Genomic DNA, 20,870 nt, shown 5'->3' with positions numbered 1-20,870 from the left:
GCATTGAGTTCTGGTCATAGGGGTTAGATATAGTGCAGTTCCTATTAGGCAGCCAATAGAGGGCAGTGAGAGCACAGAAAAGGGCTAGACAGCTCTGCGCATGCGCAGAACACTGAGCGCCGAACGGAAGAAGGGAACAGACAGCGCTGGACGGTGGCAGCGGCGTGGAACCAGGTAAGTGAGTTGTGCTTAACAGGAGGGATCCTGGTGGAGGAGGCCTCAGGAATCAGCGGGGACAGGCGCCGACTCCCGGGGAGACAGCGGGAGTCCGGCGTGTGACACACAGGCTGGTGAGAAGGGCTTGAAAAGATGGGGAAATAGATCGCTGCAGTGATTTAACTGTGCGCTGCCACGGGTATATAGGGGATAGCTCTGGGCAGAGTGACTCACTTGCGACAGCCTCCTGTCAGATGGGCAGCGTTCCTCCTCCTCAGCACCCCCAGAGATTCGCCAATAGTCCGCAGCTCCCGCCGTCAGTGGCCACAGATTCAGGTGCCTCCAGGCTTAAGGAAGGATGTCCCGGGTGTATATATCAGCGGGCATAGTCCCGGCGGTCCTGAGCTCCGCGAACGAGGCCACGCCCCTCGGATGTGAAAGACCCGCGGCAAAGCTGGGACTCGAGGTCTGGTGTCAAAACCGGAACGAGGCCTCTGAAGTTGGTCCCCGATCGTCGGTGGCCACGGGGAGAGCGGGGGGACCAGGTAGTAGCGAGAGTTGGTGGTGAAGTCAGGCAACTGGAGCAGGTGTGAACGCGGTAGTCTCCGCACTAGCACTCGCTTCTCGACTGTAGTGAGGGCAGACAGAAAGGCTTTTTAAGGGGCAGAAAGACCCAATTTCAAGGGTAAAAGAGGTAAAATCCGGCCAGCCTGAAGGAGCTCACACAGAAAGCAGCCTCTCGAGATGGCGTCCTGGCCACGTCCGGCCAAGTTATTTTTAAAGGCCGTAAAATTTTAGGCTTATATATTTATTATCAATATTTTTACTGTAGAAAAAGCCATGAAATTCCATTGACAAAAATCCTGACAGTTTAACATGTCCGATTAAGGTTCCTAACACACCATCTAAAATGAAAGAAAACTATCGAAACTCTTCCACTCAAACTCCAAAAAGCAATGAAATTACGACGATTAAGGCCGAAACCTTAATGGACGTGTTACTTGCGCAATACAGACATGGTATGCCATCACATACTGTGGTTAGCTGCAGATTCAGCACTATCATGGAGTGAGATTGCTGTCACTCACATAATGGTGGAGCTGCTAGTTTAGCTTTATTGTAAAAGATGGATAAAGATTTTTGAATCGAAACGCATCGACAGTGAGTGACGTCAGACGCTCCAACGGGGATTCCTAGGGTGTGAGGACTCTACTCTTTCGGAAGTCAGTTATTGCAGGGGTGCTGCCCGGGACACTCCATGCTGAGGGATATATCATCACGCTCACTGGTTTCCGGAAAGGGGTAAGAGGCCACCCATCCTCGGTGGAGGAGCTTGTGTATTACTAGGATTATATGCGGGGAGTTTCCTGTATATGACGGCCTTGTTTTTATATTTTTATATGTCAATAAATTGTCTGAGGATTTTACACTATGGAGCATTGTTTTTTCTCCCTATTTCTATAACGGACGAGTGGAACCTGGTGTTCCATATCAAGACTGGAAAAGAAGATATAGATATTCCGTGATACGCTTGATTGACAGTTGGCTCTAGTGAGTGTACACCCTTAAGGGGTAAAGGAAGAATTGTTTTTTCACACGAGGTGTCTATATAACATTTTCTGAGCACAAGGGCATATAAGGAAAATGATGTCATTGGTGCCATTTTTGCTTTATTCACAGTTGATTTTAGTAACTGTATACCCTTAAGGGGTTCAGGAATACTTCCCCTTCACGAGGTGTTCTTATAATTATATTCTCACAAGGGTTTAAAAGGATAGTGCTATTCCTTTATTATCATATGGCAGAGACAGGTTGCACTATGTTTGTTTTAAAAAATTTTTACATATCCATCGGATGAGCGAACACAGAGGATTATATCGGATAAAGAGGAGTGAATACATCAAGCATATGAAATTCATCAAAGACTGAAAATATATGAACATTTAATATTATCTTTATTAGTATTTGGATTGTTTATCAATAGCGCCATTTCTTCTCACATTTTTGTTTAGACCACATGTATACCAGGCACGTTTAGGGGGTTGTGCACTGTGAGTTGAAGGGCTGCAATTGATTAGATTGCACGGATCACCCCAATATTTTATTGTGTTTAGCTTTATCGTAGTTTAGGGCCAGCATGTCTTAGAAAGAGACATTAGAGCAATAAAAAAAGCAGAACTACAAAAACCCTGCAGAGCATTCCTCCCTCCAAGACTGTGCCTGTTCATAAAATATACCTGCAGAACATAGCTCATCACCAAACAGTATTTGTTCCCGAAAGATCCCTGCAGAGCATTCCTCCACCAAAAACATTCCCTGCTGCCGACAAACCCCTGCAGAGTATCCTTACACTCAACATACTACCCCCTCCTGACAGATCCCTGCAGAGCATTCCTCCCACCAACACTGTATCTGCAGAATATCCCTCCTCCCGAAACACAATACTTGCTCCTGACATACCCCTGCAGAGAATTCCTCCCTCCAAGACTGTGCCTGCACCAAGAAGATACCTGCAGAACATAGCTCATCACCAAACAGTATCTGCTCCCGAAAGAATCCTGCAGAGCATTCCTCCACCCAAAACACTCCCTGCAGCTGACAGACCCCTGCAGAGGATCCCTCCATTCAACATACTAACCCCTCCTGACAGATCCTTGTAGAGCAATCCTCCCTCCAATATTGTGCCTGCTCCTAGATAGCTGCAATACACGCCTCCTCACCAAATATGGTTCCTGTAGCTGACAGATCCCTGCAGAGAATCTCTCTGTGCATTTGGATTACACTATTTTGCAGTTTGCAAAAATATTTTCCGATAAAGTCTTGTTGGCTTTGTTAGAGTGCAATTGTATGATTATTGATTTAATATCTATCATGTGCTAAGCTTTAGATGCTAATATGTGATGCTATGACTTTAAGGGAAATTAAGCAGATATTATTTTCAGTTTAAAAAGACAAATTATTCAAGGTTGGCCACGCAGCGCCATGTTCCCATCAACGAAAACATTCCAAGAACATGTAGTAAAGTTCTTGATAAGATAAAACCCAAGGACTCAAAGATGGGGGCAGCACAAGGATATTGGCAAAAAGCCTGGAAAGAGATAACACACAAAGAAGAAAGAGTTGTTTGATCTTTGATGTAAAACTGAAATATATATATTGTTAATTGATTTTCTCTCATTATTTTAATGTCTTATAATTGGTTGTTCAGAATCTATACCCCTAGACTTACATGTATAAAAATAAGCGCTGAAGTGGTCTCAAATTGGAACAGAATAAAGCTGCTCAGCATTACATCATACAGGTGTTGAGTATTTTCTGTTCACCAGTCGACTGAAAACAAAGAAAGATCTGACTGACATTGAAGGTGCTTGATAGAAGTATCGGTGAACCCCGATACCCCAACATTTCTGGGGGCTAGATCCGGGATGCTCCAATATCTCCACACCTGACGCCAAACTCCACTGATGTCCAGAGAACTGCTGAACTAAATCCGGTGAGTAAGAAAAGTGTAGATTTCTACCTTCTTACTCTGTTCAGTATTTCTTTGTATGTCTAAGGAAAGTCAGTTGAGGTGATTAGAGGGTATTCTATGAACCCAATGTACAGTCAAAGGAAAGGATAATGAAATGATAAATGTATGGATACTGTAGATTATGATGGATGTAGACAATTTTAGTTAGAAGATAATAAGAGAGGTGTATGTAAGAATTGTACCTGCTGCATTGTTCTGAGAAAATATTCAGGTTGCAAGGGACCTAGACTAGAGTATGTTACAACTACAAATGCATATTACGGTTTTGTAAGTAATGAAAAAGAACTATATTTTACGTTCGGGTGCATTTGAATGAAGAAATACTACATACTGGCCACAAAATCATATGTTACCAGATTATAAACCTATATGTCCATACACTGACTTGAGGGGAAGAATCGGATCAGCCATAAGTGCCAGCCTTTTAATCTACAGCCGATAAAACTCACATCTGGTGTTCCTATGGCAGACTAGGAGGTAAAGGATTAAAGATACTTATAGTCTGTACAAAGGGGAAAATTGTATTACCTTATTCCACTTATAAGACATTGTATCCCAGATACTGACAGTACTGTGACCAGTAACCCAGTAAATGGGGGCACAGAACAGTAAGATGCCTACTATAGGCAAGCCTATGGATATAATGAAAAAGAGAGAAGGTAGTAAAGCTCTTAAAAGAATTCATAAAGTACTCAAGAGAGCAGGATTTCCCCCAGAAGGGACATTAGACTTAGAGAAATGGTATGGGTTTTATTTGAATAATAAAGAATGGATAAAAAGGCTTGGCTATGAAGATCAGGTCAATGTGTGGATATGCTAAATGTATGTTTGATCCTGCGCAGCTGAATGAGTGAGATGTGCCCCTCCCTTATTCTGTGTAAAAGATTTCAGTGTGTTGTTATCTGACAATGTATGTAATGCTGATAAAATATGTCCGGAGTGCTGAGTGATAATAACATGTTGAGGCTAACTTGTATTTAGTCTAATGCTGGGACTTGTAGTTCCACAGCAGTAGGCTGGAAGGTATCAGCTGATTTTTCTTTCTCTGTATGTGAGTTTTGTCTCCGTCTTACTTCGTGTGAGGGAGATCTGTGTTTGTCTGTCTTGTCTGTTTTTTGTTTTTTTTTACAAAAGACATGTTTCAAGGTTAAAGAAGTTGTACATTTGTAAATAATATAATGCCTGCCTGCTTAATTCTAAGCTTTTAAAGAGATGCATAACAAGTGTTGAAATGTTTTGGTCCGTCATTACACGATTCAGTGGACGGACAAGTTGGCTGGGGTCCAACAAGCCGTTTCTGTATTTGAACAAAATAATTTTGTTTCTGAAATTTGAGAAAAATAGCTTTCTCTTTAATGAAGTTGAGAATTGTGGGAGTGAGCTTTACATGAAGATATATATTACAAGCTGTTTTTATCTGTGTGAAAATGGCGCTGATAAATGTTCTCAGAAATCAGGAGGGTTTGTTATGCCCATAAAGAAATGTTACGAGATAAAATGTCGTCTGTGAGCGAGAATTGTGAATATATATTTGTACTTTAAACATGGAAATCACAGAATCTGGAAATATGTGTGAATATTTGGTTTACAAAGAGATGATGAGAAAGGAGTGGCTTTGAACACTCGCCCAGGTCTCGTCACTTTGACATTTCCTGTTTGTGAGATTAGGGACTGCCCTTTGAGGAAATCAGTTTTTCATTGTATGGAACGCATAGCGTCACAGTTAAGCTACAAAGAGAAACTTTTAAACAAGTGTCGTATTAGCAGCTGTTCAATGTGAATTAATAACAGTTACTGTAATTTCTAGTGAATAAATGTTAATCTCTATGCAAAAGTTTTTTTCTTCACAGAAGCTCTCCAGCTACAAAGCACCCTTTCAATCCAGATTGAATTTATCCAACTACCAATGAATAGAAGTTTGCAATGTTTTGATCCACAGCTACAACAAACATAAGTAAAAACTAATCAAGAATTTAAAAACCGTAGACTCTGCTGAGTAATGATTACCTTGTTTTGGAAAGAGATATTAGAGTTTATGTGCTATTCGCATAGCAAATGCATGAACCAGATGGTTTTTCTGTATGTGCAGAAAGCAAAAGGTTTTTATTTTTATCCTCATAACAATTTTGAGTCAATCAGTGTTGTAAACGCATTCACTGCCCTTATTTACTGTGCTATAATAGTAATATACTGCAAGTCCTTCTTTGTATCGTGGGTATGGTAATGCATTGATGGGAATTCAATATTTGTACGGAAATGAAAAAGATTTAAGACTTTATGAGCTATTATCTGTGTTTTTGCATTAGCATTTCTAGGTGATAGTAAGACATTTACACTCTCCACTGAGCAAAACCAAATGTTTAACCAGTTTTAAGCTAAAGCAACTTCAGCACCAGCACTGGCTTTGCCAGATTGTGACAGCGCTACTCAAGCACACGAAGTTGAAGGTTTTACTCGAGATAAAGCCCAACATCGCAGACTGTTTAAGACCATATTCCTTAATGACCTTTCTGAAACATATCATCAACAATTGTTCCTTATAAGACCAGAAGCAGCAACAATGGAAATGCAATCCATGCTCCAAGTCCTAGAAGGTATAGAAGACCGGGAAAAGGAGAAGCAGAGGAAAGTCAAAGACAAGTCCCAAACCGTTCATGTGGTTCAAGAAAATCAAGACTGAAGGTTCGTACAGACACAAGAGGTGCACCTGAGCAATAAATAAAGGAAAAAGAAAACATGACTCTGGAAGAAATGAAAAAGCAAGGAGTTTGTTTCTTTTGCAAACAGAGAGGAAACATGAAAAGAGATTGCAATAAGCATAAGAAATGGCTGGAAAGAAGAAATCAACAAGCTACAGACCAACAACTGGCATAGGAAATTGGCACTCCAACGTACCTCCGGCTCACAAATAACCAAACTCTGAAAGACAACTTGACTAAAGGCCTAGTGAATATCATATTACCTAATGGTCTAGAATGTGAGTGTCTAATTGATACTGGAGCAAGCCGCACTGTATTAAGAAAACAGGAGGTACCTCAACAACTATTAACAGAAATTGGTTTACCTGCTATAGGCCTAGCAAGAAAATAAGTAAAACTAACAGAAAGTAAACCAGTCACACTTTTAGTAGGTGAAGAGAAAATTGAAGTACCAATACAATTTCTCACTTCCTCATCTTGTCCCTATAATCTATTGGGAGCAGATGTACTTTCAAAGATACAAGCCAGTATCAAATACACCCCAACTGGAGTAAAACTCACAAGTCAACTCCTATCTCCAGTCCAAGAAGAGCTTACAGCAGCAATCTACATGCTGGAGCAGATTAGCACATGTCACAAGGATAAGACTGTTAATCTACCAGATTGGCTGAACATAGTACCAGACAAGTTATCGTCCAAAGGAAAACAGGATGTGGGTACACCTAAAGTAAGTCCTGTAAAACTGACACTAAAGCCAGGAACACATCCTGTCTCAATTAAATAGTACCCACTTGCAGCAGCTCAAACCAAAGCAATCTCAGAACAAATACAAGAATATCTACAAATAGGGGTGTTAAGAAAATGTTGCTCTCCTTATTCTACACCCCTATTCCCAGTAAAGAAACAAGATGTCGGACAAGGGGGTGCAATACTGGATGGTTTATGACCTAAGGAGGTCAACAAAAGACTTCTGATCAACACTCCCATTGTACCCAACTCCCACACTTTGCTTAATCAGATACCGCCAAATGCAAAATGGTTTTCAGTAATTGACTTGGCAAATGCTTTCTTCTCAGTCCCAATCACAGAAGATAGTCAACTCCTTCTAGCCTTCACCCATGATGGAAACCAATTTTGTTGGACAAGACTCTCTCAAGGAGGAGCCACCAGCCTATCAGAATTTTCAGAAGCAATGGCACTAATTCTCCAAGGATGGAGGCCTATCAATCCAACTACTCAACTCATTCAATATGTAGATGATCTCATGGTGGCTGCGGAAGCTGAAGAAGAATGCAAAGCAGAAACACTGTCATTACTTTGTTTTCTGACCGAACAAGACTGCAGAATATCACCAAGCAAGTTGCAACTAGTACAGGAAAAAGTAATATTCTTAGGACATTGTATCTCTGCAGGAACCAGACATCTTACAACTGAAAGAGTTAAAGTTATATGAGACATGAAGACACCAAAAACAGTCAAAGAAATCAGAGCCTTTTTGGGACTCCTCGGATATTGCAGAGAGTGGATTCCTTCAGCTTCAATTCTTATGCAACCACTGTATGAATGCTTGAGGAAACAACAGGGAACAGAACCACTCAATATAACTGAAATAGAGAATGCAGTGCAAGCCCTGAAACATGCTATCTCTACTGCACCAGCACTTGGACTACCAGACTATCTGAAGCCTTTCACATTGTTCTGCCATGAGCAGTCAGGACATGCTCTAGGAGTCCTCACACAGAAACATGGAACGAAGCAAAGGCCACTGGCCTATTATTCTGCACAACTCGATCCAGTTATAAGAGGTTCTCCATTATGTATACAAGCAGTAGCAGCAGCAATACTGAAAGAAAAGGTAGCAGATATGGTATTGGACCATGCACTTATTATTCAAGTTCCACATGCAGTCACAGAAATTCTTAATCAAGCAAAAACAAAACATTTGTCTGCAGCTAGACTAACTAAATATGAGGTAGCCTTGCTCAGCGCCTCACATGTAACAATTAGCAGATGCACAATCCTCAATCCAGCAACCTTGCTCCCCATTGATGATTCAGAAGAGGGGAGTAAGGGGAGTCGCAAAGAAGATGAATCATCAGACAGGGGATATGAGGACCTGAGTGAAGTGTCTGAAGAAGAAACTGAAGAAATACACACACAAAAATTTTCACATGATTGTTTGGAACTTATGAAATTAGAAACTTGAGCTTTGCATAATGTTACTGACACACCACTTTCAGTTGCAACCCTAACTCTTTATGTAGATGGATCTAGATACTATGTGGATGGAGTTCCATATACAGGTTATGCCATCACAACTGAGGAAGAGGTGCTTGACTCAGGAACACTGTCTAATGGAGCATCAGCACAAGAAGCAGAATTATTAGCTCTAACTAAAGCTTGTGTATATGCAGAAGGACAAAAAGCCAATGTATATACAGATTCACGTTATGCCTGGGGAGTGGCGCATGACTTCGGTCCCATTTGGAAAAGCAGAGATTTCCAAGGATCAAATGGAAAACCCATCAAACATGCAAACTTGATTAATGAACTGTTTAGAGCATTGGAACTCCCTAAACAAGTGGGAATTATAAAGGTTCAAGCTCACACTAGAGAACAAACTCCAGAAGCAAGAGGAAATAACTTTGCAGATCAGGCAGCAAAAAAAGGCAGCCCTCCAACCAAAGAATACTACATTTCTTGTAGACTCAACAGAAGGTGACACAGACAAATTTCAATTCCCAGACCTACAAAGCCTTAAAGACTTTCAGAAACAAGCAACAAAGGAAGAAAAGAATAAGTGGGAAAAAGAAGGTGCACAGCTTGATGAGCAAGGAATATAGTCAAAAGAAAATAAATGGTGCCTACCAAGAGCCTTATACCCAGTAATGACTCAGATTGCACATGGACAAGTACATCATTCCAAAGAGGCAATGACTAATATGGTATGGAAAAATTGGATTGCCCCTGGATTTAACTGTGCGGACACAAACTATGTGGCAGCTTGCTGGATATGTGGAATACACAATCCAGGGCAAAGAGTAAAGACCCCAAAGGCTTTCTATCCCTTTCAGAGACTTCAGATCGACTATATACAACTTCCTAAATGTGGTACCTACGAGTATGTGTTAGAAGGAAAAGCTACTGCTAAAAACACAGCAAAGAAATTAATCTCAGAAGTCATCTATAGATATGGCATACCTGAAGTTATTGAATCAGATAGAGGTACAACCTTTACAGAAGAGATAATGAAGCATGTAATGAAGAACTTGGGAGTATCACAAGCTTTTCACACTCCTTATAGGCCACCAGCAGGTGACATTAAATTGAAACTACAGAAAATTATGCAAGAAACCAAAAAGACTTGGTTAGAATATTTATCAATAGTTCTGTTTAACATTAGAACTACACTTATGAAGAGACACAGGTTTAGCACCAAATGAGATACTGTTTGGCACAGCACACAGAACAGGCTGTTATTTTCCATAGCAACTACAGCATGTACGTGGTGATTTGTTGAATTATGTTGCTTTATTACAGAAACAACTAACTGAAATATATGGTCAAATGTTCTCCTCCATTCCAGACCCTAATTTTGATACAGGTACCCATAAACTGCTATCTGGGGAACTGGGTGGTCATAAGAAAGCACATCAGGAGACGTCTTGAACCCAGATATAAGGGTCCTTATCAAGTCCTGTTGATGACTCCCATGGCAGTGAAAGTACAGGGAAATGACACCTGGATTCACGCATCACACTGCAGAGTCTTCAAATCAGGGGAGTCTTGTTCTGATAAATAGAAATGACTGTCTTATGGTATTGATATGTCTTACCAGAATATTTCTGCCTGAAGTAGGGGTCAATGCCTCCCTAACCCAGTGTGAAACAGACAGATAAGTGACAAATTGCCTATGTCACTGTGAGAAACAGATGGGAAGGAGTGCTCAACAATTTGCACTCATAGGAGAATAAACTTTTAAAATGCCTTTGTAAATACTTAACCTCATTGCCAAAGTTGTCAGCAATGATTCATTTTGAATATTGGAAATATTGCCATTAGTAGCAAAGGGTTTGGCAATCCAGCTCATTGTATATGTGGTAGAGAAAATTGTTATATGGCTGATTAAGAAATTACTGACACTTGATTGTTGTTCCTGCAGGAAAAATAATGAGCTTCCAGAACCAGTAATGATCACAGAAATTTCTACAAGTTTAATGTCTGAGACAAACAGTGAACATTATCAGCAATGGTCAACAATCAAACCAAAAACCTGCACAGTCTGCAACAAGAGATTGACAGTGACCATCGAGAAACCAGAATGAAAATTGATGTCCTATTCATTAGTGGGACATATTTGTTAATGAATCTTATTCCATATAGAAAGCAATGAATATTTTGATTCATCCATTGATACTAATTCTTCTTGTACTAACTATAATGATTATATGGAACTGCTACTTAACATGTAATACAAGAAAGCTTTTGAATAGATATCAGCAAAGTATTCCCCTCTATGCACCGAGATAAAACATTAAGTAGGGAAAGAAAAGTTATGGTGATAAAGTACCAGAGATATGTGCTTAATGAATTCTTGTTCTAATCATATGGGGTCCTTATGATACCATATGTTTAAATGTAGGTACTAACTGTCTTCTGCTGAGTATCGCCATGACTGATAGGTAGAGGTTAATAGTTGATATTTAATCAAAGAGGGGAATGTTAGAGTGCAATTGTATGATTATTGATTTAATATCTATCATGTGCTAAGCTTTAGATGCTAATATGTGATGCTATGACTTTAAGGGAAATTAAGCAGATATTATTTTCAGTTTAAAAAGACAAATTATTCAAGGTTGGCCACGCAGCGCCATGTTCCCATCAACGAAAACATTCCAAGAACATGTAGTAAAGTTCTTGATAAGATAAAACCCAAGGACTCAAAGATGGGGGCAGCACAAGGATATTGGCAAAAAGCCTGGAAAGAGATAACACACAAAGAAGAAAGAGTTGTTTGATCTTTGATGTAAAACTGAAATATATATATTGTTAATTGATTTTCTCTCATTATTTTAATGTCTTATAATTGGTTGTTCAGAATCTATACCCCTAGACTTACATGTATAAAAATAAGCGCTGAAGTGGTCTCAAATTGGAACAGAATAAAGCTGCTCAGCATTACATCATACAGGTGTTGAGTATTTTCTGTTCACCAGTCGACTGAAAACAAAGAAAGATCTGACTGACATTGAAGGTGCTTGATAGAAGTATCGGTGAACCCCGATACCCCAACAGCTTTATGTATCCTTAAAAGTTAGCTTAGACCTCACATTAAGTATTGCCAATGACTAGGGAAGGTCCACCTTCAGTTCCTCTGCTGATCTCCTCTCTTCTGACATTTTTTCTTTGATCCTTTTTTTATCTGAAATGCTGCTGCAGCAATTCTCAAAGGATCAGTTAATAGGGCCAACCACATTCACAGCAGCACAAACAGAAGCCACAGTTATTTCTCCTTGGCAAATGGAGTTTTTGCAGCTTGGATGAACAAAAATCTGTCATATCCTGGCACTATATTTGTCACAAGGACACAATTCTTCTCACAGCTGAAGCACCTCGGGTTGGCCTTCCCACTAGCGGTAGAAGGCCCTGTCTCTTAATTAAACGCATGGCCTTCCTACTTGCTCCTCTATCTCTCTCTCCTCATGCCCACCTGCTCTAATCTGCTCCCCTTTCCTTGCTCTCAGCATCACAAATAACACAGAAAGATCTAAGACAAGGGGAAAAACACACAAAAAAACACATATACACACCGTACTCACACACTTATTACACAGAGGCAAGTACAATCAACATAGACAACCAACAGATAACTAAACAGGTACACAAAAGACAACTCTCAGTGATCTCTTTGAACTCCTTTCAACCCCTATTAAAATTGCCATCATTGTCCTGGGAACTCTGGCAATTTCAAATGCAGGTTGATGGGTGCACTTTAAATTACATTCATTAAAGCTAGGAAAACACATTTTTAAGGATCACAAGGACTTCTATATGTAGCTGTAAGTAATAAAGGACAGGTGGAATTTGTCTGAAGGAAATTTATTTCTGCCTGTGAGGCTAAATTGGAGAGTGTTGCCCTAGGAGGTACATGATTACTTACTGCTTGAGTAAGGTTAGTAAGAATTAATTTGCAAATACTTGGTATTTTCAGATACATACAAATTACATATACATTTGTATTAACCAGGTTTAGATCACATTGACAGGTTAACAATTTATTTCCTCTGGTTTAAATTTTTTAATTTGAAAATATTATTATTATCATAATCATTTTAAAGAAGCTACCTTGTGAAAAATTGGTTAAAGTTTACTATGCATTACAAAGCCACTAATATTGATAATAATTACACCTTTCCAAATACTGAGATTCATTGAGGATGACCAGTTGCCTCAATTGTTAAAAATATCTCTCTCTTCACTACTTAGATTTATATTGTATTGGCCAGGAAACATCAAAGCCACAATGTCTTCACATATTCTATCTGAGCAAAGAGGAAAGAGATGCTCTAACACTCTGGCTTTATTAAAGTTCTTAATGTTGATTCTTATAATGAAAAATGCACAAAAGTAATATGTTTGATGAATAGCTAATAACACTTCAGTGCAGAGGAGAAGCATTAATTTTGCTTTAGTATCTTGGAAAGCTAATGCATTCAACAGCTGTGTCTGAATAAGTTAGTTTAGCAGACTTAATAGAGATTCATGGCTCTCAGAAATAATATATTTCACAGTTTCAAGGGTTTCATTGTGTTTGGAACAAGAAACTATGCCTGTTATATTTAAAATGCATCTAAAAGCTAAAGCAGATCTATTGCTCGATTTTTATTAAAATAACATTTTCCACAGTTACATATTATTAGGCATTGTATTTGATGTTAAAAATACAGATACATGTTTATAAATATTGTTTATGCAGGACCAGCCAAACTTGCTATCATGTGTTAAGGCAAACAATATTATACATTATGCTACTAGTATGAAACATTGTGATATTATTAATCTTACGGGTGCTTCTTATGGTGCATTCAGAGGACATTTTTATTTGACCATAAGTGATGTTTGCAGCTTGAAGAGGGCTGCAAAGGGCTGGTTTTAGGACATGACACAAAGGACAGCTTAAAAGGGAACCCTGTATTAGGGTTTACCCTGGTCCCCATTTAAAATCAATCTTGCTATATTACACTGCAATAATATACTCTTCTATTTACAGCTTTACTATGTAAGAATTGTCTAGATGGTCAACATAAATCTAATTTAGAAACATAGAGGATTTAAAAAATAATGACATCCCAAGATGCTATAAATGTATTTTTGCCCTAATCACTATTTACTTAAATTTCAACTCGCAAGCATTCCATAATAAAGTATTGACCTTAATCATGTTAAACTTATGTTAGAACATCTAAGGGGTATATTTACTAAACTGCTGGTTTAAAAAAGAGGAGATGTTGCCTAAAGCAACCAATTAGATTTTAGTTAGCATCTATTTAGTACATTCTACAAAATGACAGCTAGAATCTGAATGGTTGCTATAGGCAAAATCTCCACTTTTACAAACCCTCAGTTTAGTAAATATGCATTCTAGTGTCAGTCCAGACGAGAACCCACTATTCCACTAGTAATTGATGCTATCTAAACCAAGGAGAAGGAATCTAAATAGAGAGAGGAAGATAGGGAGGGAGGGAGGTAGGGAAAGAGGGAGAGAGGGAGAGAGGGAGAGAGGGGGAGAGGAAGAGGGAGATAGAGAAGGAGAGAGATTTCAATGCAGGGTACAGACATTTTGTGACTCCCAGGCAACACTCACCAAGTATTGGCTGCAATGCAGAGGACTTGAGATTACAGGCTTAGGTCAAAGCAGGCAGCACAGTCAGAAAATCAGAATTCAATCCAAAGTGAGGGGCAAACAGCATATGAACAAAATTAAATGATAAGGCAGAGGACCAAGGTCACAACAAACAAACATAATCAAACAACGCAGTAGGTACACAGTAATTCAGTAGAAAGTAAGGCAGTTCAGACACTAAGGTACATAACTTGTTGCTTAGGCACTGGTGAAAGGACAGAGTAGCTAAAATATAGACAAGATGACATATTGTGCATGCAAATGAATGCATGCATCCATTACCCATGATAAAGTGTACCTAATCGAAAGACAGCATATGTACACTAGTGAGTGAGTGAGTTAAATTCAAGTTCATGTTCAGGTGCAGCTTGATGGACCTGTGTCTTTTTTCAACCTTACTAAGAATGTAACTATTGATGAGGTATGGCTAGGAATCAGCGCAGGAGGCATGTACAGGCAATAAGTAAAGCATTGCTAGACTTATTCTAAAATTTTGAGATGGTGGGACTAACAACAAGAATCCTAGAAGGTGTTGAAATTGGAACATGTTTTGTAATGGGAACCACAGACAATAAAGAATAGTGTCTTGTGTATAGAATTGCAAATTTTGCCCACGGGAGCAAATGTGCCCAGTTGTTTTGCTGTGTGAAAACATATGTTTGAAGATAATGTTGAAAAAATATACTGACCCTTTCTGTATGTCTATTAAATTGGAGAATGTACACAGATAGCAAAGTCTAATTTAACATCTAATTTTTTTGTAAAACACACTCCAAAATTTGTAAATAAATTACACGCCTGCTTAAGATTTGATGTGAAGTGTTGTACAATAAAAACTGACTTTATTTGGAATATTTATACAAGGTTAACTGCAAATGCCAAACACTTGAATTGGATAAAATTAGGTATCTTAGAAGATAAAGTGGTCTACCAAAGCTCAGATGACCGGGAAATCCTTAGAGGGTAGAATTTTGGTAATAAAGTAAAAAGAAACATGGATGCTGGGGTTATTGTAAGAAGATGAGGAAGATGATGATACTAGGGAATAAATGTATTAAGTGCCGATTTCTGCAAGTCGACAGAAATCGTCGCGGTAGCAGTGAAAATTTCCGGCGACTTGCAGAAAATTTTCCACCAGGAGTTTGTTTTGGGCACATGATGAGAAAGAAGATGCCACTAGGGGGTATATGTATTAAAGTGCAGATTTTGTAAGTTGCCGACATTCAAAATTTGCCTTTAAAGCCATTGCCATTTTAAATTTTCTCTACAAAGTCACAGAATATCGGCAACTTGCAAAGTCCTTATTTTAATACATTTACACCCAGGAGTTTCTTTTGGGCACATACAAAATAGACTAGAATGTTATCGGACACAGATAACAAGCCACCAATAACTTTTGAAAATAAGGTTCAATGATTTTTTGATGCCTGGATATGATAACTTTTTGAGTCATGAGCACAAGTGAGAAGCTTAGTATGAAGATTGGCAATATCAAATGTATTATCAGACTCCTGGCTGGGTGATCCTCTGTGCTCTGTGCACCCAGAGCACTGCTGACAGCCACAGAGAATCAGCCAGCCAGGAACCTCATCGTGTCTGACAGCAGCCTGCGTCATGTAACCTCCTCTGCGTAACGCAGGGAGGTCACATTATCACTGGTAACGAACCAGGGAAGGAGGAGGAGAGTGTGTAGTTGTCAAGATCTGCCTGCAGCATACTGCTTTGCCTGGCAGCTCCTAACCTGGACTATCAGACTTTACTATTTGTGTTCATTTTGGGTCTTAGCAGCAGTACCTCTGCTCACCAGAGGTGCTGCTATTGTGCCTGTTCCTAGTTCCTTAAGAGTTAACCCTGCCTCACTCATTATCCCATGCACCTGGGTGTGTTCCATATATACCTGTCACTCCCAGCACACATGGCTGGTTATTGTTGTTACACCCTGTGATTCTTCCTCTTGCTTCGCTCCTGTGAATATGCTGCATTAGGATCTCAACATTCATTCTGCTGACCTGTTGTCCCATCCTGTTGTCATCCTGATGTTATACTCTGAGGTCACTTCCTTCTGTTGTGCTCCTGGATCTATGCTGGGTGAGATCTATTTCAACATACATTCTGCTGACCTGTTTCATATGTAAACCTGGGACTTACCTGTGCATTTCCCTGTATATGCTGCCTTGAATCTGTCCTCACCTCCCATTTACCTGCAACTGCTGAATATCTGGTATTTCTGCAAGCTTATGATTACATCATCTGTTCAGTCTCTTCAGCAATAAACTTGTATGTTTTTCACCATTATTCATGGCTCCTTAGCTGTATTTCTACATTGATCCGTGACAGTATAACCAGCCCAAAAAAACAGCTTAGGAGTCAGGTGAAAGTTTTTTATTCTGGGACCTTTTTTGTTCTGCAATTCATTTTTCATTTACTTTTGGAACATGTCTGCTTTACCAGCTTTTGAATTGCCACAGCTACAGGCTTTACAAATGGACATAATCCTGTTACACTCCCAGCTGGCTAAAATTTCTACTTTGCTTTTGGACCCACTCAGGAGACTGTCAGATTCTGTCCTTACTAATTCAGAAGCTGCTGATCTGTCTCAATCCACCTTCTCTGCTGATGAACCTGTGCAAACAGCACCTCTTAAAAGTGCTTCTACAAATTTGCTGTTTTCTAAGAACTATGGGGTAACAAATTCCCAGTTCACAAGTGGTCCACGCCCCCATCTGACCGAAGAGGAACGTCTTGCAGAATAACAAACAAGTTGTGTCTCTACTGCGCCAGCAATGCACATTTCTTGCAAGACTGTCCCATCCGTAGACCACGTCAGCTTACTGAACCATCTCCTGTTGTTTCCTCTCGGCATTCCAAATTTGTTTATGCTCCACCATTTCTGTTCTCTGGGAAGAGACCCAATCTGCCAGCTCCAGCCGCCTGTCCTGAGGCGCCAGCTCCAGCCGCCTGTCCTGAGGCACCAACTTCCTCTGTCTCCTGTTGCGAGGTGCCAGCCTCTGTCTCCTGTCGCGAGGTGCCAGCCTCTGTCTCCTGTCGCGAGGTGCCAGCCTCTGTCTCCTGTCGCGAGGTGCCAGCCTCTGTCTCCTGTCGCGAGGTGCCAGCCTCTGTCTCCTGTCGCGAGGTGCCAGCCTCTCTCCTGTTGCGAGGTGCCATCATCTGCCTCTTGGTCTGAGTCTCCTGCCACTGTGTCCGGTCCCGAGTCTCCTGCCGCTGTGTCCGGTCCCGAGTCTCCTGCCGCTGTGTCCGGTCCCGAGTCTCCTGCCGCTGTGTCCGGTCCCGAGTCTCCTGCCGCTGTGTCCGGTCCCGAGTCTCCTGCCGCTGTGTCCGGTCCCGAGTCTCCTGCCGCTGTGTCCGGTCCCGAGTCTCCTGCCGCTGTGTCCGGTCCCGAGTCTCCTGCCGCTGTGTCCGGTCCCGAGTCTCCTGCCGCTGTGTCCGGTCCCGAGTCTCCTGCCGCTGTGTCCGGTCCCGAGTCTCCTGCCGCTGTCTCCGGTCCCGAGTCTCCTGCCGCTGTCTCCGGTCCCGAGTCTCCAGCCGCTGTCTCCGGTCCCGAGTCTTCAGCCGCTGTCTCCGGCCCCGAGTCTTCAGCCGCTGTCTCCGGTCCCGAGTCTTCAGCCGCTGTCTCCGGTCCCGAGTCTTCAGCCGCTGTCTCCGGTCCCGAGTCTTCAGCCGCTGTCTCCGGTCCCGAGTCTTCAGCCGCTGTCTCCGGTCCCGAGTCTTCAGCCGCTGTCTCCAGTCCCGAGTCTTCAGCCGCTGTCTCCAGTCCCGAGTCTTCAGACGCTGTATCCAGTTCCGAGTCTTCAGCCGCTGTCTCCGGTCCCGAGTCTTCAGCCGCTGTCTCCAGTCCCGAGTCTTCAGCCGCTGTCTCCAGTCCCGAGTCTTCAGCCGCTGTCTCCAGTCCCGAGTCTTCAGACGCTGTATCCAGTTCCGAGTCTTCAGCCGCTGTCTCTGTTCCTGAGCTACAGCCTACTCCAGAGGAAGCGTTGCCCTTAAAGTCTTCTCCAGAGGGGGCGCTGCCCTTACATTCTTCTCCAGAGGGGGCGCTGCCCTTACAGTCTGCTCCAGAGGGGGCGCTGCCCTTACAGACTCCTCCAGAGGGGGCGCTGCCCTTACAGTCCGCTCCAGAGTTGCCTGTCCATGCGGTTCAGCCCGAGTTGCCTGTCCATGCGGTTCAGCCCGAGTTTCCTGTCCATGCGGTTCAGCCCGAGTTGCCTGTCCATGCGGTTCAGCCCGAGTTGCCTGTCCATGCGGTTCAGCCCGAGTTGCCTGTCCATGCGGTTCAGCCTGAGTTGCTACTCTATGCGGTTCAGCCAGAGTTGCTACTCTATGCGGTTCAGCCCGAGTTGCTACTCTATGCGGTTCAGCCCGAGTTACCACTTGGTGCTGTCTGCTCTGAGGCTTCTCACAGCACTGTGCCCTCCGAGGCTTCTCACAGCGCTGTCCCCTCCAAGTCTGCCGCCCAGAGAGGGCCTGCTGCCAAGTCTGCCGCCCAGAGAGGGCCTGCTGCCAAGTCTGCCGCCCAGAGAGGGCCTGCTGCCAAGTCTGCCGCCCAGCCCGAGCCTGCTACAAAGTCTGCCGCCCAGCCCGGGCCTGCTGCCAAGTCTGCCGCCCAGTCCGGGCCTGTTGCCAAGTCTGCCGCCCAGTCCGGGCCTGTGCCAAGTCTGCCGCCCAGTCTGGGTCCCCTGTCAAGTCTGTTGCCAAGTCCGAGTCATCCTGTGCTGAGGGTGCTAAGTCTGAGCCGTTGCCTTTCTTTGAGGGGCACATTTCCCAACTTTGTGCCCTTCTGAAATTTGCTGCTTCTTATATTCCCTCCATACCAGAGCTTGTTAACAACCCTAAGGGACGGATACTGTTCCTTATTTCGTATTTTAAACGAGAAGCTTTGGAATGGGCAAATCCATTTATTGAAACGGATCATTCCATGCAGTCGGAATTACAACTGTTTGTTGAGGCAGTAATCAAAAAGTTTTCTCCAACCCCTGCAGTGCCATCTTGTGGGTCACCTGTGCTTTTGTCAACACTACCCAGCACAACAGTCCGAGAACTACCTTTGTGTTCCACCCACTTGGTTCAGGTCCCAACTCCAAGGAAATCCCATAAAAGGGGAGGACGTAAAAAGAAAGGAGGTTCTACAGTGCTTCAACTTCCATCTGGCATGGTCTCCTTTGCCTCTCCACCCATGGACGAGGACTTTTCTGCCGGGCCCCCAATTCTGGACTATGATTCCGATGAATTCAGACATTTTTGGTAATTGGGCATCTGGAATCTGCCCTTAAGGGAGGGGGTACTGTCCGGATCTGCCTGCAGCATACTGCTTTGCCTGGCAGCTCCTAACCTGGACTATCAGACTTTACTGTTTGTGTTCATTTTGTGTCTTAGCAGCAGTACCTCTGCTCACCAGAGGTGCTGCTATTGTGCCTGTTCCTAGTTCCTTAAGAGTTAACCCTGCCTCACTCATTATCCCATGCACCTGGGTGTGTTCCATATATACCTGTCACTCCCAGCACACAGGGCTGGTTATTGTTGTTACACCCTGTGATTCTTCCTCTTGCTTCGCTCCTGTGACTATGCTGCATTAGGATCTCAACATTCATTCTGCTGACCTGTTGTTCCATCCTGTTGTCATCCTGATGTTATACTCTGAGGTCACTTCCTTCTGTTGTGCTCCTGGATCTATGCTGGGTGAGATCTATTTCAACATACATTCTGCTGACCTGTTTCATATGTAAACCTGGGACTTACCTGTGCATTTCCCTGTATATGCTGCCTGGAATCTGTCCTTACCTCCCATTTACCTGCAACTGCTGAATATCTGGTATTTCTGCAAGCTTATGATTACATCATCTGTTCAGCAATAAACTTGTATGTTTTTCACCATTATTCATGGCTTCTTAGCAGTATTTCTACATTGATCCGTGACAGTAGTCTGCTATACCTCCTTCATCTGCGCAGGCTCCAGCATCTGTGTGACAGGTAAGTAAGGCGCGTGTGGATAACTGTTGGAATGTGTGAAGGTTTGACTGGCTTGTTTGGGGCATGTGGTGAAGCTGATTGGTATGTATGGTGCATGTGTGGAGGTTTGATTGGCATATATGGTGCATGTGTGGAGGTTTGATTGGCATATATAGGGCATTTGTAGAGGTTTGATTTGATTTATTTGTTCATTCAATAATGCTTTTTCTTTTAATACAAATCATATAAAACATTTTAATAAAGAGAATAATACAAATAAATACATTAAACAGCAAACATGAATTGCTTTATGAATAATATAAATGAAGAATATGTATTCTTTGTAATAAGATTTTACATTTTTGGCAAGTTAGTTTGGTTGTGCCCCCCTTCATCACACGGTGCCCCATCATTTATCACATGATGCCCCCTTATCACATGCAGTCCCCCCTCTCCTCCATTACAATCATCCCCCCTCTCCTCTCTTCCACCACACGCTGCCCTCCTCTCCTTCACCACACGCTGCTCCCCTGTCCTCATCCACATTGCTGCCCCCCTCTCCTCATCCACGTGCTGGCCCCCCCCTCTCCTCCTCCACACGCTGGCACCCCTCTCGCCC

At 42.2% G+C, this 20,870-nt stretch overlaps 1 long non-coding RNA gene across 2 annotated transcripts; it reads left to right on the top strand.

Annotated features, from left to right (window-relative positions):
* Positions 1 to 3,050: 3,050 nt before the first annotated feature.
* Positions 3,051 to 11,568, top strand: LOC142104260 (uncharacterized). 2 transcript variants are annotated; one of them, XR_012679545.1, is made up of 2 exons: positions 3,051 to 3,649; positions 9,974 to 11,568. It is a non-coding gene; the product is annotated as an uncharacterized LOC142104260 (long non-coding RNA). The 2 variants fall into 2 exon arrangements; XR_012679546.1 differs by lacking the exon at positions 3,051 to 3,649 and adding an exon at positions 8,434 to 9,332.
* Positions 11,569 to 20,870: the final 9,302 nt, after the last annotated feature.

Source organism: Mixophyes fleayi, chromosome 10, assembly GCF_038048845.1.
Source record: "Mixophyes fleayi isolate aMixFle1 chromosome 10, aMixFle1.hap1, whole genome shotgun sequence".
Classification (NCBI taxonomy): domain Eukaryota; kingdom Metazoa; phylum Chordata; class Amphibia; order Anura; family Limnodynastidae; genus Mixophyes; species Mixophyes fleayi.
This window is presented reverse-complemented; position numbering and strand designations above follow the sequence as displayed.